General features: G+C 42.5%; 1 long non-coding RNA gene across 1 annotated transcript in view; it reads right to left on the reverse strand.

The window, feature by feature from the left end:
* Window positions 1–288: 288 nt before the first annotated feature.
* Window positions 289–15,750, reverse strand: part of LOC138295668 (uncharacterized) — a 55,682-nt gene continuing 40,220 nt past the window's right edge. Inside the window, exons 2-3 of the long non-coding RNA XR_011203654.1 lie at window positions 14,261–14,303; window positions 289–1,664 (exon numbers count right to left, since the gene is read on the reverse strand). This is a non-coding gene — a long non-coding RNA (uncharacterized lncRNA). The remainder of the gene's footprint in view (window positions 1,665–14,260; window positions 14,304–15,750) is intronic.

Consider the following 15,750-nt stretch of genomic DNA (forward strand, 5'->3'; position numbering starts at 1 on the left):
GGAGATCTGTAGCCTGTTATTACACCTAAAGTTTGCGAAATTTGTACTTTACCAAGTTTAGGTTTTGACGCAAAACATACATTTTGAGCTTACCGTGTTGTGAATGTCACTTATTTTTATATTCATACATTTTATTTTTTAAAAATGTATTTTTTCTGTCAACATTTTACAATGGTTTTCATCAAATAGAAAATTCGCTACATGAAACGTTTTCTGAACTATTCTGGCAAATATTTGTATTCTGTTTTTACATACCCTTTCAGACAAGATATGTACATGCAATAAATTGTTCTAATGGGTCGTTCAAGTAAATAAAAATAATATGCTGACGAATATTGAGGAATTGCTAAGCAGGCTGTTCAACAATATTGTGCAAATGGACAGTGACAACAAATTCCCAACTCGACAATGGATTCCATGAAGACAGAATCCATGTTAACAATGAAAACAGAAGAAGTCTCTTTTGCATGGTACAGCAGACAGACTGCATTTCCGGAGAATGACGCCTGCAAACCTCTCTCATTCATCCACACGCAAAGCCGGCAATCACTCACAGCGCACAGTAGTCCACAGTAGTCCTTTAATCTTACAACTCTATAAGACTTGGCAAGAAATACTGTCGATTGCCAAACATAAAAAGGTTTAGATTAAGAACAAGAACAGAAAGTCACCATCATTACAAAGTCATACATTAGGGTTCACAGGTGGCCTTTTAGCCATGTGTTAGCACTAGTTTGCTGAATCAACACCCAAACACATTGGACTTTTTGGAAAGGGAAGGGCAATTCACCTGCATCCTAGCCTATCCAGGTCCATCACTCATCTCATTAGAGTTCCTCGCTTTATAGTAATGGTAATCCTCAGCACCATGTTCAAGACCTTTTTCAAAAGTTCTACATCCCAATGGGGCCAGAAACAAATATAGCCATTAAGGATGGGGCCGTGCAGGACTTCAGCCAAAAATATGGAAGGAATTCCGCATTGAGAAACTCATTTATTGAACATGTTTAGATCATGCACGGGACGATCTTTTGCAAGGCACACTTCAAATTACCTCCATTCTTCTTTGTATGGCACCGTGAAATCATCGCTTGTCAATTGTGAGAGGTTCACAGATGTTGATTCTTTATACTTTAAAACTTATATATATTATTTTCCCAGTGTGCATCTAGCAATAGCATAGGAATAAAACATGGAAACAAGAACTTCATGTAGTAGAGCTGAGGTCACTGCTGTAGGCATTTCAGTATAAGGTCACATTCTGTTGAGCTAATTATCACTTTTGAGATGAAGTAATGGCCCCTTTCAATATGCTTAATGCCTGACCTTATCCTTAGTGATAGAAGTGCATGCTTGGCATTACACCCAGTGCTCACTTATGCCGAAATGTATCCGATGCAATTTCCAAATCAACAGTAAAAAGAAGTATCATTGCATCGCTGAAACATCACAGTGCAATGTCAGTTGCATGGATGCATTTCTGCCTAGACACAGATGAGTACCTGGCATGTCAGTTCAGTGGAATATCCTAAAGGCAGCGAAGCACGACTGATTGCAAGGGGTGCACTGTCGCAGAGCAAGCAGCTAGACACCTCTTACGCTTCGTTACAAAGTGATTGACAACCAGGAGAACGCTGCACCACGATTGCTGATCTGCACCGGACCTACAGGGGGAAAAGTCAGAATTTTATGCCAATGGGGTACTGGTAGGGGACAACAGCTGAAAACAGGTGCAATCCACATACAGCAATTTTTCTACCACATCAAGAGGCAAAACAATCAGTGCTGAATTTGTATCAGTGGTTATGGGTAGTGGGCGCCGGGACGTATTCTTGGAGAAATGGATTCATTTTGTATCATCATACTTTTACCGAGGGGCGTTGCTAACACTGGTGCAGCAGGTGCAGTGGCACTCGGACCCACATCCCTGAGGGGCCCAAAGAGCCCTGTACATTGCTGTATTTTACTATCTCAACAGCATTCAAAGGGGCCATTTTGCTTGCTTTGACCAGGCCCGTGACGTCCGTGATACGCGCTGCTTTTCCCAGACCAAAGAGGGAGAAAGGAAGAAAAGTTGAAAGAAGAGGGAAGAGAAAGCCAGGGAATCATTAACAAAAACAGAAAGTAAGGATGGTAAAGAACATGCAAGTGTGAGAAAAGACATGGGTAGTGTAGGGTGGTGGAATCAAGAGGCATGAGATGGAATCAAGATAAGGCATCCTTGATACTCAGTCAGCATTCCCAACATTCGGCAGTGCCAGCAGGGGACTCCTAATGGCAAGTATGGGCTCCTGAACTTTAAAAAAAAATGTTTAACAAAATTCAGTATTGAAAACAATAAACGAAGTATGTTATCACTGAGGTTGACTTTAGACCAAGTCACTGTTGAGTTCAATTAAACCATCCTTCTGCAGTGACGTAATGAAATTTGAGCCTCCCCCCCTGCAAAGTACCGGGATTGGGCCCCCTCCCCCCTGGACCCAGTCAGAGACCTGTCGCCCGTGCATAGTGTACAGTGCTGAGGGGGCCCTTAGGCGCGCGGGGTTCCACCCCACACAGCAGGGGCTGTGGGGGCCTTTGTTAAGCATCTGTCGTTCTGGAAAGTTCCCTTTCTTTAAGCCTTTCAACAGGTCTTTCATGGTTTTCTAAATTTATTAGCATCCACATCAGCCAACGCAACTCAAATATAATTAATATTTTTCAATCTGTGTTTTAATTGTTTCTTTTGAGATCAGATGGAGATGACCTGGAGCTAGTTACTGAGAACGATTAGTACTCTTCCAGTGGCATTATCTAAGGTGTTGATACATTTCTGTCAGCAATGCAGGTGACATACCAACTTCTGCACTAAATACATTGTGGAGTTTGTAATTACAGGTGTGTGCAGGGTGCAAAGGTGAAACGGACCCACATTAACGCTGGTCGTCCTTCGCACGCCTGTAAAAGAGGGCCCTGCCCTCCCGGCTGGTGACCTCAGCTTGTTTATCTGCTCGCCACCTTGAAAAGAGATATAATCGATATGTGCACAATGAGCTGCCAACAAAAGGTGGACAAGCCTACACTTGTTCAAAACAATTAGACCACGCTGTACATCGCATTCAAAGACAAGCACTCACACCCTGATAAATAACACACCATACACAGAGTAAAAGGCAGACATGAAGTGATGCGTGGACAGGAGAAATAACGTCACCGATATATTAACTTCACTGCCCAACAACTGGAGATTGAAAGTCACGCTGATTTACTTAATCAGCAGATTTCCGAAGTTACTTTTCCATCCCTTGAGGACCATGTGTTATTCCATGGACATCGAGAAGTGCTTACTTTTTTCTCTCATTGTGACCTCAGTTTGTTTATTTCACCTAGTCACCTTGGGTGTGTGCTACAGACACTTAGGATGGCGTGAAGTTACAAGGAGGTGTGAATGGGGTGTGAGAATCACCATTGCTTCCATCCCTTTTGATGTCTTGCTGCTCGAAGCTTGTTGTCTCAAATGCATGACTTGCACTTAGAATGGGCTTTGGGTCAGTCCCTTGCTCATGACTGAATGGCTTTGTTGTCAGGCTTAGGTCTCTGCTCTCGACTCAGTGGCATTCTTCTCCGTTTTTTTGTTTGTCCCGCAGAGGAGCATGTATGTCTCTGAATTTTATGATTGAAAGAGTTGTAACTTTCCACTGCTTACTTGAGGAGATTCTTTTTTTAATTTGCTGTCAGCACTACATAGGAGTACATGTATTCTCTTGTTCCTCCTGCATCCCTGCCTCCTGTTCTTCCTTTTAACTCCCACCTCCCTCTGTTGCTTCCTCATTCCTCTTTTTATAATCCAGCTTCCCCCCACTCTCTTTTTTTCACCCTTACCCTCTTCCTGTCCTATGGTCAGGACCAGAATACCAGAACAGCCGCATACACTCTCACCAACCCACCAGACACCTACTCTGTGCATCACTCTAACTTGTGCACACACCCCGCATCCGCAAAAGCAAAACTGGAGGATGCTCATTCTCCTAGATCGCACCCAAGACATGAAACAACCTCCCTCAACACATCAGAGCCTCCTCCTCACTTATTGAGTTCTTCAAGAAGCTGAACACCTGGCGCTTCATATAAGCACCCTGGGACCACACACCTGCATACCTTTCCCAAGTTCCTGGATACCCTCTCAGGTGATTAGTACGCTATACAAATCAACATAACATAACAGAACTGATCCCTGGTGCTCCTTGGTCCCCCGCTCCTTTATCTTTTTTTTATGGGGCTTGGCAGCTGCAAAGGCCTGCCTTGTCACTTTCTATCTTTTGTTTGCCCCTGGACACTTTCATTAGTTACATTTAATTTACCCTACTAAAATGGCCATCCTGGAATGTTAAATTAAAAATGACAAAATGGCCGCAGATGCATCACATACATGGAATGCATGTATCAGGACACAGGCACATGCATGCAAACACATCACCAGTCAGCTTGGAATGACCTTTCTTTAATATACAACCCATTTGAAGATGGATAAACATGTGCATGCATTTGTGGAGCACTGGTAACCATTTGAACTAGCTAATTCGATGGAAATAAGCACTGGCAAAGCCTTCAGGTGGGCATTTTAGAGTAGAGACCTACTGATTTTGCCAGTGCTTCACTTTTCGTATTATTTTTGTTGCTGTACAGAAAGAGATCCAGCATGAAAAAGGCCTAAGAAACAACATGGTCTAGGTAAAATTGAGCTCACCCAGAAGCCCGAGCAGATTATCTGCCCCCTCCTGGAGCTCAGCAGAAGCAGGGACACAGACAGGATCACCCAAAGTGAGCAAGACACATGCCACAAACATGTCTCAGACACCCCAATGATTACACTGGCTCAGAGGATTTATGGAACCTGCTATTCAGAACTACCCAGCTGACCTTAGACACCCTGTCCAACCACTCACACAAAATGGATGTTCAAGTGCACTTGTTAAATACTTTAGCAGTTTTAATTTCCAGAACTGATCACAGGTTGGCAGATTTAAACAAGCTAATAATAAAAGCCCAAAACCATGCAGCGACAACATATACAGAATGCTCCTGTGCACCAGTGATCAACAAACTTGGAACAATCCCAACCGCCCTGGCTACGTTAATTGAAGATTTAAAGGATCATTTAGTTTCCTCATTGCCCACAAGGATTGCAACACATCAAGAGCAACGGAACAGGCATCATACTAACATAAGAGTAACTGGAGAAAATGACAATAGGTCACCTGCCGGGACAAAAAAGGAGGCACACGTCCCCATTAAAACTACGGTCTGCCCGTGGGGTGAATCGCCATTGAACCTGTCAGTAACCAGGCCAATAGGCCCATCCCAGGTGCAAAACATAAATAAGACATCAGTAGAGCTGGCAAGCAGTTTACGCAAAAAGTTAACACTCCCAGATAAGACAAATCAAGTGATTGCACGTGCGCCATCAGAGAATGAAAAGAGGCTCCATTTCCGATTAACATCTAACACGTCAAGGACCCCACAGATGAAAGGCAAATGTCTTGCAGGGGAATTCAATTTACACCAAATGCACGGTACTAATTCTGCAAAACCAATCCAGGGGTAGGCACAACATTCTGAATCATGGCAACATTTTAAAACTTCTACATGCCATGCCAACCCTAGAGAATATGACCTCAGCAGACATTGAGTCAGTTGAATTCCTAGAACCCACGGGAAGAAACCTTGTGACATGAGTCTCAAGCACAACAGTAAGGAAAGTCCTTCAGGAAAGTGATTACTTCTGCATTGGGGGATCAAGATTAGCTCACATACACCAATAGCATATCTGTTTTCTCCCCAATGTCAAAAAGAGCCCACATCTCTGCGTCATGTGGATGATAGAAATCAAGTGTACTCCATTCTTAGGAATCCTGTTGGCAAATCAAACATGGTATCATCATCTTCTTCTGGGGTGGCTCACAGCAGCCTTGGATGGCAGTAGGCTATCTTGACAAGCTGACACCCGAAGCAGCAGGACAGATCAACTGTCCGACTTAATGAAACTTTGTGTCTGGAACATAAATAGCTTTCACAGCAAAAAAGACAATAAGGGTTTGATTCTGTACCTGAGTAATTTCCAAATTATATTGCTGCAAGAAACATGGTCAACTCAGCCGTTCCCCCTCGAAGGGTCTGTAGGCTATTATAGATCCGCTTACAAAACTAAGAGGTTCGGACGTCCAAAGGGGGTCTCTGGCAGCCGCTCTGAAGTTACGAAGTCAACCGGTGGAATCTGGTGACAATAACATCTTGATGGTAAAGTTGAAGAAATGGCAATCCAAGCAAAATAGACACCTTCTACTGATTGATCTTTATATTCACCCAGATGGAGGGTCAAGAAGTACCTTGTCACAAAAATCTCATTAAACTACCTACATGATCAAATGCATCTCGACATCTTGATGACAGATGACTTTTAAATGAATCTTCTGCTGCCCCATGTTTGAGACGATTAAGCAGCAGGATCAACTCTAGCTTGACCTCCATCAAGCGGATGTAGTTAAATGCAATAGGAAAATAGATACAAATGTGGTCTCTCTAATAAAATACCTTGAGTCTCTCAGACTGAGAGTATTAAGTGGCAGATATTAAGACAGTAGTCCATTGGCCTGAACCTACTATTCATCTGATGTTCATTCCACAACTGACTTCACAGTAGTCACTCTCCCCCTACTTCGTTCAATAACATGATTCAGTATAAAAAAAGGGTAGAAAGTGAACACGGCTCAGAAATCTTAGAGATTAACATCAAATACTCCCTTCATCAGCATGTAAGCATCATGCAGTGGAACGTGGAAACAGTAAACTATTAGATGGTTAGGTGGACTGAAGAATCTATCGTAGACATTGGGAAAGAAGCATCAGATCTTATTGAACTTTACTTTAACAACAAACATCTAACACCAATTTCTAATTGGGAGCATTTTACCAAAAAGCTAACAGACAAGTACCCACTTAAGAATCGCATAGTAACACATCAAGCAAATTAGGGGCTCCAAGGCCAAACAAGGAATCAAATATCTGCCTTATGCCAAAATGTAAAGAGGGATCTCACTAGAACTTGGAAAATAGCACAGAAGTACTCGAGCGACTTCTGGAGGCTAGAGAATATCTTAAACAGGCCTCTAAATGCGAGAAAGGTTCAAATCTCACAGAAAACAGGTGGGCTGAGTTTGTATTCAAACATTTCAATCACTCACTGGATGGAACTGCATTCCTTCAGACTGGGTAAAAAAAATCCATCTCCAACAGTGACATAACTTTTAGATGACTGTGGATCTAGTTGTTCTGATGACCAAGTCTGTAAATCCATCCAGACATGCAGACGCAAGGACACTCTTGGCTCAAATGTCGTTTCTCTAAAAAGGTCAATCCTAACAATTACCTCATTTCCTGATGAGCCAGAACTCAGATTCTTGGAAGATCAAGTCTGCAAATCCATCAAGAAGTGCAGATGCGACGGAGCCCCAGGCGCGAACGGAATTCTGCAGGCACTGTACAAAACCAGTCCTACAGTCTACTCAAACATGCTGTCTGTAGTCTTCAATAGCGTAGTGCACTTAGAATGCATCCCGGATTCCTGGAAAGGCTCAATGATCGACTCAATCTTTAAAAGGGGAGTCTGAGCACAACCTGAAAAGTATCGCCTCATTACCCGGTTGGACACTGAGGCAAAGCATTTTGCAGGCCCTAGTAACAGAATGAACTCTCTGGAAGGAGGGAAGAAACATCATCCCACCAAACCAGACTGGGTTTATGCAAGGGGGTGGGGGGCACGTCAACTAACATTCTGTCTTTCTCTATCATAACTGCCAAACTGAAATTAGCTAATCAAGCATGTCACCTTCATTTTGTTGACTTTAAGGCTGCATTTGACTGTATGCAGAGTAACCTCTTTTGACAGACTGTCACATTGCGGCATTCTCTCGTGTCTTTTAAAAGCAATACAAATGCTATAAAGAGGCACTTGGACAAGAGTAAGAATTTGGATAGTTCCTTTTATCAAGGAAAATAATTGGCTCCCAGATTCTAAAACAAGGTTGTGTATTGGTGCCATAGTTATTGAACCTGTTCCTGGTGGACTTGACCTCAGATCTTGATGAGGTAAACGTCCACATCCCAAAGCTAGGGGACATCTGCATTTCAAACCTTTTGTATGAGGATGATGTGATTCTTCTCTGCCAAACGAAAGTCGGCCTACAATGTCTTAATAACAAATTATCCAACTACTCAGTGAACAACTGTATGACAATAAACCAAAAAAACAAAACAAAGTAATGGTAGTGGGTAATAAGGTACAGAAAAAAGATCAATGGTGTTTACAAGATCAGCAGCTGGAACTGGTTAAAACCTATAGATATCTTGGTGTCTTGTTGGATGATAAAGACTGCTTCAACCAACATGGGCAGGAGTTACAATGGAAGGGCAGTGCTCGAACCCTGGCATTTTGAACTCTTGAGAGTTCCTTGGATGGTCCCAGCTTTACACCACTTCTAAAGGTAATAGCAGCAAAACTAGTTCCAAGTTTAGCTCACAGAAGCAAGGCCTTGCGAGGCAAAGATGCTCTGACCTTGAATGCAATCATCACCAAAACCTATAGGCTCCTCTTTCGTGTTCCCCCAGTGCATCTCCTACTCAGATCAGACCTGAGTTTGGCCTAGCAAATCAATTAATTGCCAGAAATGGGGCCTATATCAAAATATGGAAGATATTACAATCTATGCTGGATAACTCTTTGAACAAAGTTCTCTTCCGAAATTAAAAAAAGAAAAACATTCCAGGTTGTCTGTATTTCAATACGGCCATAGATGACTTGGGAGCACAAACTTTCTGGGATTCGACGCTCCTGCAGGAGGCCTTAAAGATATTAATAAACAGGATAACTAAGAAAATCTCAGTGGTCAGCGCTAAAGAGTCTCTATACACCAGATCACATGCCTGGACTGTTATAAATGACTAGAAAATCCTTAAACCTCAGTTGTATTTGGACATCGGATGTCCAAGTGGGTAAAGAAGTGCTTCATTAGGTATTGTTTTTGCCTTCTCCCTGAACACGCCCACACTGTGGCTTGGTTCCAGAATAAAGATCTACCAACATGCAGACTGTGTCATGCAACAGAGAATGCCATCCATCTACTCTGTATCTGTCCCGGCCTTATGAGGGAAAGGAGGGCCTTGCTGAGAGCACAATGGAACCAACGGGGTGTCCATTCCAGTGGACAGACGGTCACTGCATGTTTTAATCCTTTGGACCATATTCTGAACTGTTGTTTTACAACATTTTTAATCCAAGTCACACAATAACTGATGGAGTATGAACCTTGCAAACTCATCCACAAACACTAAATGTTTAAATTATTTCCAGTGTCTTTAATGTCTTTTTATATAATTCACTGTAGCAGCTGCATAAACAATAATATTTTAATGTATGTTACGGTTTTTATTAACTTTGCAGTATAAATAGTTTACTTGACTACAGCTGCCACCTCAATAATGTTAACACAGACCAACATCACAAACACACCCTTTCTCAGTTTTTAAAAGGCTCAGACACTCCTAAAAAATAAGTACCCAATCTGGTTCCCTACAACTTTGCCAATGTAGGCTCAATCAACCACCAACCATTCCTAAGAAGATTAATTAGGAATATTTTCACCAACGAGCTGCATAACCAAAGTAAGTACAATGCCCTTTCATAGACCTTTCAGTTAGGTTTCAGTCTATGATGAATCATGGAGACAGCAATCATTCAAGTGAGGCATGAAGTCCTGCACACTACAGGCTATGGTGACTCTTACATGGTTGTCCTAATTGTCGTGTCCACCACATTCTACACAGTTGACCATCAAACATTGCTCATCTCCTACCACACCAAATGTGTTCTGCAGGCACTGGCTATCAGCATTTCAGGTCATAACTAAGGATCGGGAAACATCCTTTATGCCGACTTTTTTATAACGAAGTCCTGGTTAACGAAAGCGGAACAACGCTTTCTTTAACCACGACTTCGTTATTTTGTGCCTTAACCACGCATGTCCTGAACAACGAACATGCATGGTTAAGGTACAAACAAGGGAATTGGCTGAGGAGGACGACGCAGATGACGAGCGACGACTCAGGTAAGTGGAGTTTTTAGGTTTTGGGGAGGGGGTGGGGGGTAGGGGGTTTTAGGTTTTGGGGTGGGGTTGGGGGGGGGCGTTTTTGGTTTTGGGGAGGGGGTGGGGGGGCCGGGGTTTTAGGTTTTGGGGTGGGGTTGTGGGGGTGGGGCGTTTTTGGTTTTGGGGAGGGGGTGTGGGGTCGGGGGTTTTAGGTTTTGGGGTGGGGCGTTTTAGGTTTTGGGGAGGGGGTGGGGGGTCAGGGTTTTAGGTTTTGGGGTGGGGCGTTTTAGGTTTTGGGGAGGGGGTTGGGGGTCGGGGTTTTAGGTTTTGGGGTGGGGTGGGGCGTTTTTGGTTTTGGGGAGGGGGTGGGGGGGTCGGGGTTTTAGGTTTCGGGGTGGGGTTGGGGGGTGGGGCGTTTTTGGTTTTGGGGAGGGGGTGGGGGGTTGGGGGTTTTAGGTTTTGGGGTGGGGTTGGGGGGGTGGGGCGTTTTTGGTTTTGGGGAGGGGGTGGGGGGTCGGGGTTTTAGGTTTTGGGGTGGGGTTGTGGGGGTGGGGTGAGGCATGCAGGATCAATGGGTGCCTGTTACTAATGACTTTACCAGGAATGCCTTTACAACGAAATATCGTTGTTAAGGCATTCGTGGTAAAGGCATTAGTAGTAACAACGAGGTCGGTGTTCCGACCTCGTTGTTTAGGCACCCGTTGTTTTGTCAGTCGGCATTACGTCGTACAACCCTAAGGATCATAGCCCAGCTGGTCTAGATTACGTCTGCCAGATAACAGCCCTTCCCTGTGATTGGGGCATCATCAAAGTTCTCTCTTCTTGCCAGCAATTTTAAATGTTTACACATTCAGAGCTTATCCAAATTCACTCCAATCGAGGCCAAGGTTGTCCACAGAGCTAATACGAGAAAAGAACACTAGATCCAGGAATTGCTCAATTAAATCAACAAAGCATGCTTACCTCTATAACTCTGTGGCTCCTTAGCACCAAGTCCTTAGGTTTCCATGTCAATAGCAACCTCATCTTCACAACCCATTACACAGAAAAAAGGAGTGCTTGATTACAACTTCTGCTGCTTCACAACGTGAAACCATTCCTTTGAAAACATAACAAAATGCCAGTACAACGCTATTCCTGTCTGGCCCCAATAGAGGGTAAGCCTTACTTGCTGCCAGCGCAGAAACCCATCTAAGCCTCCTGATTAGGCTTAGCTCATTCTTTCTGTGGCATATCACAATAAAGTTTGATAGAAAACCCCCGTACTGCTATGAGTTCCCTTAACCACCTGTATCATCTTGGTAACTTGCTGCATCATGGATAATGCAGCCAATATTCTGAAAGGACAGAATTCTGGCTGCAGTCATGCTCAAGTGACAGCCTACTTAAAGATTTGTGTCCTTACCATAATACGGCTTCTGCTAATTACAGAAGACCGCAGAGTCGCAATTTGAGGGTCTGGAATTTCTACGCCAAATGAGTCCAAGATGGAATGGCCTCTAAATTTGTACCCCAAACCCATAATGCTCATTTGTACCTTTCTCTGTAACTAGGAACAGATTTTCTGGTGGAAATGTGTTCTGTTTCTCTGAAACTAAAGTGTAAACATGTTTTTCTAAATTGGATTTTAGCTTGCCAGAGCACGTTAAGGACTGCGTTGCCCTGGTGTTTTTGCGAGTTTGTTCTCTTCTGAAGAGCTATACTGACCCAAGAAGCAGCAGGCTCTGTACCTGCCAGCTGTTTACTTAGCAAAGAGACTCAAGCAGGTCACCAGGTATGAGCCTCGCTCTGCAAGAGTCACAAGATGCCACGTTTTGAAAAATGCAAAAATATGTGCAGTAGAACCTGCCAAGTGTTTTCACAAGCTAGCTTGAAACCTTTTTTATGAAACGGTTAACCTAAGCACAGAACTGCAGAGAAAGTCAATTCTAAAATAGGCGTGCTCTTTGTCTATTGTGGAATGTCTCAATAGAGACATAAATCCTTTATATGTTGTGATATAGTAGGAATATGTCATGGAAATATATTTAGGGTCTGTGGATAAATCCAGGAATAATACCCTGATGTGGTAAAGCAGATGCCTCCATTAGAGTGTGCTGTGATCCTGGATGTATGTCTTCCTGCCAAATCTGCATGAATAAATGCTCTAAAATGTGGAGGGTGATACTCTCTCACCTTCAGTGCTGTCTTTTTTGGGTACTTTGCAGCATGTCTGGGAGTGCAGAACACGGGTGAGAAAACGTCCATCAGTTCTAAGATATCTAATTCTAAATGAGGTTCAATCCGCTGAGGTCTTGAGTAATGCACATGATTTGCCGCCTTGCTGAAATCAATTTCAGTGATTACAATTAGTTCCTAGCAGGTTTAAATCTGCAGTTTTTCAAACTTTTCACTCCTCACAAATTTTCACATCGAGAAGGAATACAATATCACATTTGATGCACCAAATTCTCAAAAAAGTATGCCATGTGGCATAACTATGCCGGATGCACAGTAAAATTTGAGTGCAGGAGAATGGAACCAACATGAGTTGCTTTTGTTTGCAGCACTTGTGTTTTTGCGCTATTTTTAGCATGAAATGCATGCTCACATCCAAAATGAATGCAAGGACACATTTTGTGCTAAAATATAGAGCTAAATGTCGGGTTGATAGTTCGATGGAGAGGTGGGATCAGCTACTTTTATTTATTTTTTTAAAGAAAAGTTTGAAAAACTGCAGATTTAAAGCTGCTAGAATAGTGGAAGGATAAAGGGGGTGGTTATAGATGAAGAATAATAGGCTAGTGAAGTGGGTTATTAAATCTGAACATATAGATACAAATGCAACATTTGACCTGAAGAAGGTCGTTTGAGATGTCAGCAGGAAGGGAAACGTGGCATAAACACATTTGCCAAAGCTAAAACTAAAAATGGATGCAGGAGAATTAAGCCATGGTAATTAGTGGTGGATTCTGCGGGCTGGGGAGGCCTGCGCACATCAAGGAGTGAACTGTGCTTGTGTCAGCAGCGGCGGGACCAGCTAAACAACTCCATGAAACCACATCACAGCACGGGGCCATACCCCATCCATTTCCAAAGGCGAGGCCCTTGTGAACAAATGTCAAACAGGAGCAGGCTGACATGACCAACTCCCTGGATAAGTACACGTTCCCCAAAACTAAACACAGGCCTGCTCGTGTACAGTGTCACTAGAACCAGACAGTAAACGCCTTGTGCATATGTCGGCCCTGACACTATTTATACACACATGTCTCTAAAACAAGAAAAATAAAATGTTGTTTCCAAGCATTCTTGTCCAAAAAATTGTAAAGGCACCTGGTCTAATACTATAGACTGATCATTTGAGGAAATGACTAAACCCCATTAAAAGCCCCTTTAAAAGAACTTTTTTTCAAAGATTGTAAATAAATCGCACTTATCTAGAGAGATTTAAACTTTTTCAGATCGGAAGCCTGTACTGGTAACAGTACAGCCATGAACGGTAAATGTGCACATTGACATAAATAGGCTTCTTCCAAAAGTGATGTCTCTTGTTCAGCAAAAAATTGATACCAAGGGATCTTTTATAAAACGATTTGGTCGCCTCAAAGCTGGGAGCTGATTTACTCTTATTGTTTTATCACAAATATTGCCCATGCACACTTACATAATTTACACTGCTGTAATTGTGTTGGCAAAAGTTATCTCGTGGCACTAATGCGTTAATCAAGAACATTTCTGTAGAAAACATTTATTCACAATAATTATATCTTTGGATTCATTTCTACATCTTCATGCTTTGGGTCGTAAGGGTGTGGATTATTATGTGGTAATAGCTAAGCAGTACGTCTAGACTGAATGTATTATTGGAGTATGCTACTTTATCCACGCACATAGTCGAAGATTATACCGAATTACAACGCAGAATCATTAGTGGGGTGTTTTGCACTCAAAGTACGACAGTAAAACTCTATAGGACCAACAAACAAAGTTAACATACTAATACTGCCATAGGGTTTCACTGATGTGATGGGCTATACGCTCTAAATATGCATGAGCTGTTTATTTGCTACTACCCAAGAGCTCAGTGACAAAAACTAGCTTCGAGAACATTCACTTGGGAATCAAATGTTTGAATAAAAATACAAGAAGGGTGTAAATACCAGCCGCCGAAAATGCTTTCCCAGAAACGTCAACAGGCCATCACTAAAAAACATACACAAAAGAGACTTTGTTCAGTATAACATTTTGGGGCCTCAGATAGTCAGTGGCACACATTTCTCAGTAGTAGCAATGTTAAATACACAATGTATAAACAGAAAATAAATATGCACAGGAACAGTAATGCACATATTTTGTTCAAAAGACCTACAAATTTGAGGAAGGAAATTATTTTAGCCCATCAGAAACAGGATTTTCAATGAACAGCTAGTTCAGACTCGTGCGGCTGACTCCTACATATAAGTGAAAAGCATTCCAAGCCAGGGGAGTAACACAAAATGTTGGGGCTCCAATGCATGTGGAGGAATCACACCGCAGGCAACGTAACTACTCAACCACAAGCATGCCCCAGTCAAGCAACCCTCAATTTCAGTGACGGTGTAGTTATGGCTTGCTATTTCTGAGCCATTTCAACGACAGCCGAGTTTTGTTTGGTTGCCTGAGGTGGGAGTGCTAGGGGGAGCCCCCTGGTGGGTGGGACACCCAGTGCTGGACGGTCTTTGGGGCATATCTTATTTTCCAATCTTCATGTTTATTCACACTTTCAGCTTGGAATATTTCAATTCATGGTTATCTCATATAATACAGTCCTATTTTTCTTGTAAACCCTCTCTGTCAATTTACAAGGACGAGAGCTTGAGTTTGAGAGTTAACAGTAGCTACAACTCAAGAAAGTCATCCCCAAATAGTAATTGTCCAATCAACCATCTATTAGGCAACACCACAGTGGCAGGATCGAGCCCTGGATCTAGACTGTGAATAAGCAAATAATAGATGTTGTTAAGCCTGTTGAAAGAACAAATCCATTATCTCAACTGGAGTGACAGTGCAACATCTTCTAGAAGACTCTTGCTTCAGTAGTACCAGTATCAGTAGTATCACCTGCTTACCCAGCACAAGGGTTCTTGTAGCCATGTTTCACAGACATTGTTACATTTCAGCTGAGAATCCTTGCTATTTTGAATCCTCGTCTTCACTCAAATTTAGAGATGTATACACTTTTTAAAAGTTCTCTGAGTAATTGACACTAGAAAGATACTTTCCATTTTTGCATAGGGTTTTCCTCCACAAATGTGTCCTGCATACAACACGCTAGTTATGAGTGCGAGTGCAGGTGTGACCCACAGCTGACAATGAACATCTAACACCGTAATCCAAAAATATATGATACCCATTCTGTGGTGATTTCCAATAAGGATGAAATGGGCATAAGATAATTTCTAACATTTCCTGGGCTGTATTGTAACTGCCAAAATTATTGGAAATTACTTGACAATTTCAATGAAACACTACAAGAACCACAATGATTGGGCAGGTCAGCCGCTGGTCAAAGAAAGAACAGTTGCTAATATTCTGAGAAGTGTTCAGCTGCATCCTGCATTGTGATGGTGAGCATCATTTGGTATCTTATCCATCATGGTCCTTCACCCAG

The sequence above is a fragment of the Pleurodeles waltl genome, chromosome 1_2 (assembly GCF_031143425.1).
Source record: "Pleurodeles waltl isolate 20211129_DDA chromosome 1_2, aPleWal1.hap1.20221129, whole genome shotgun sequence".
NCBI classification, from domain to species: domain Eukaryota; kingdom Metazoa; phylum Chordata; class Amphibia; order Caudata; family Salamandridae; genus Pleurodeles; species Pleurodeles waltl.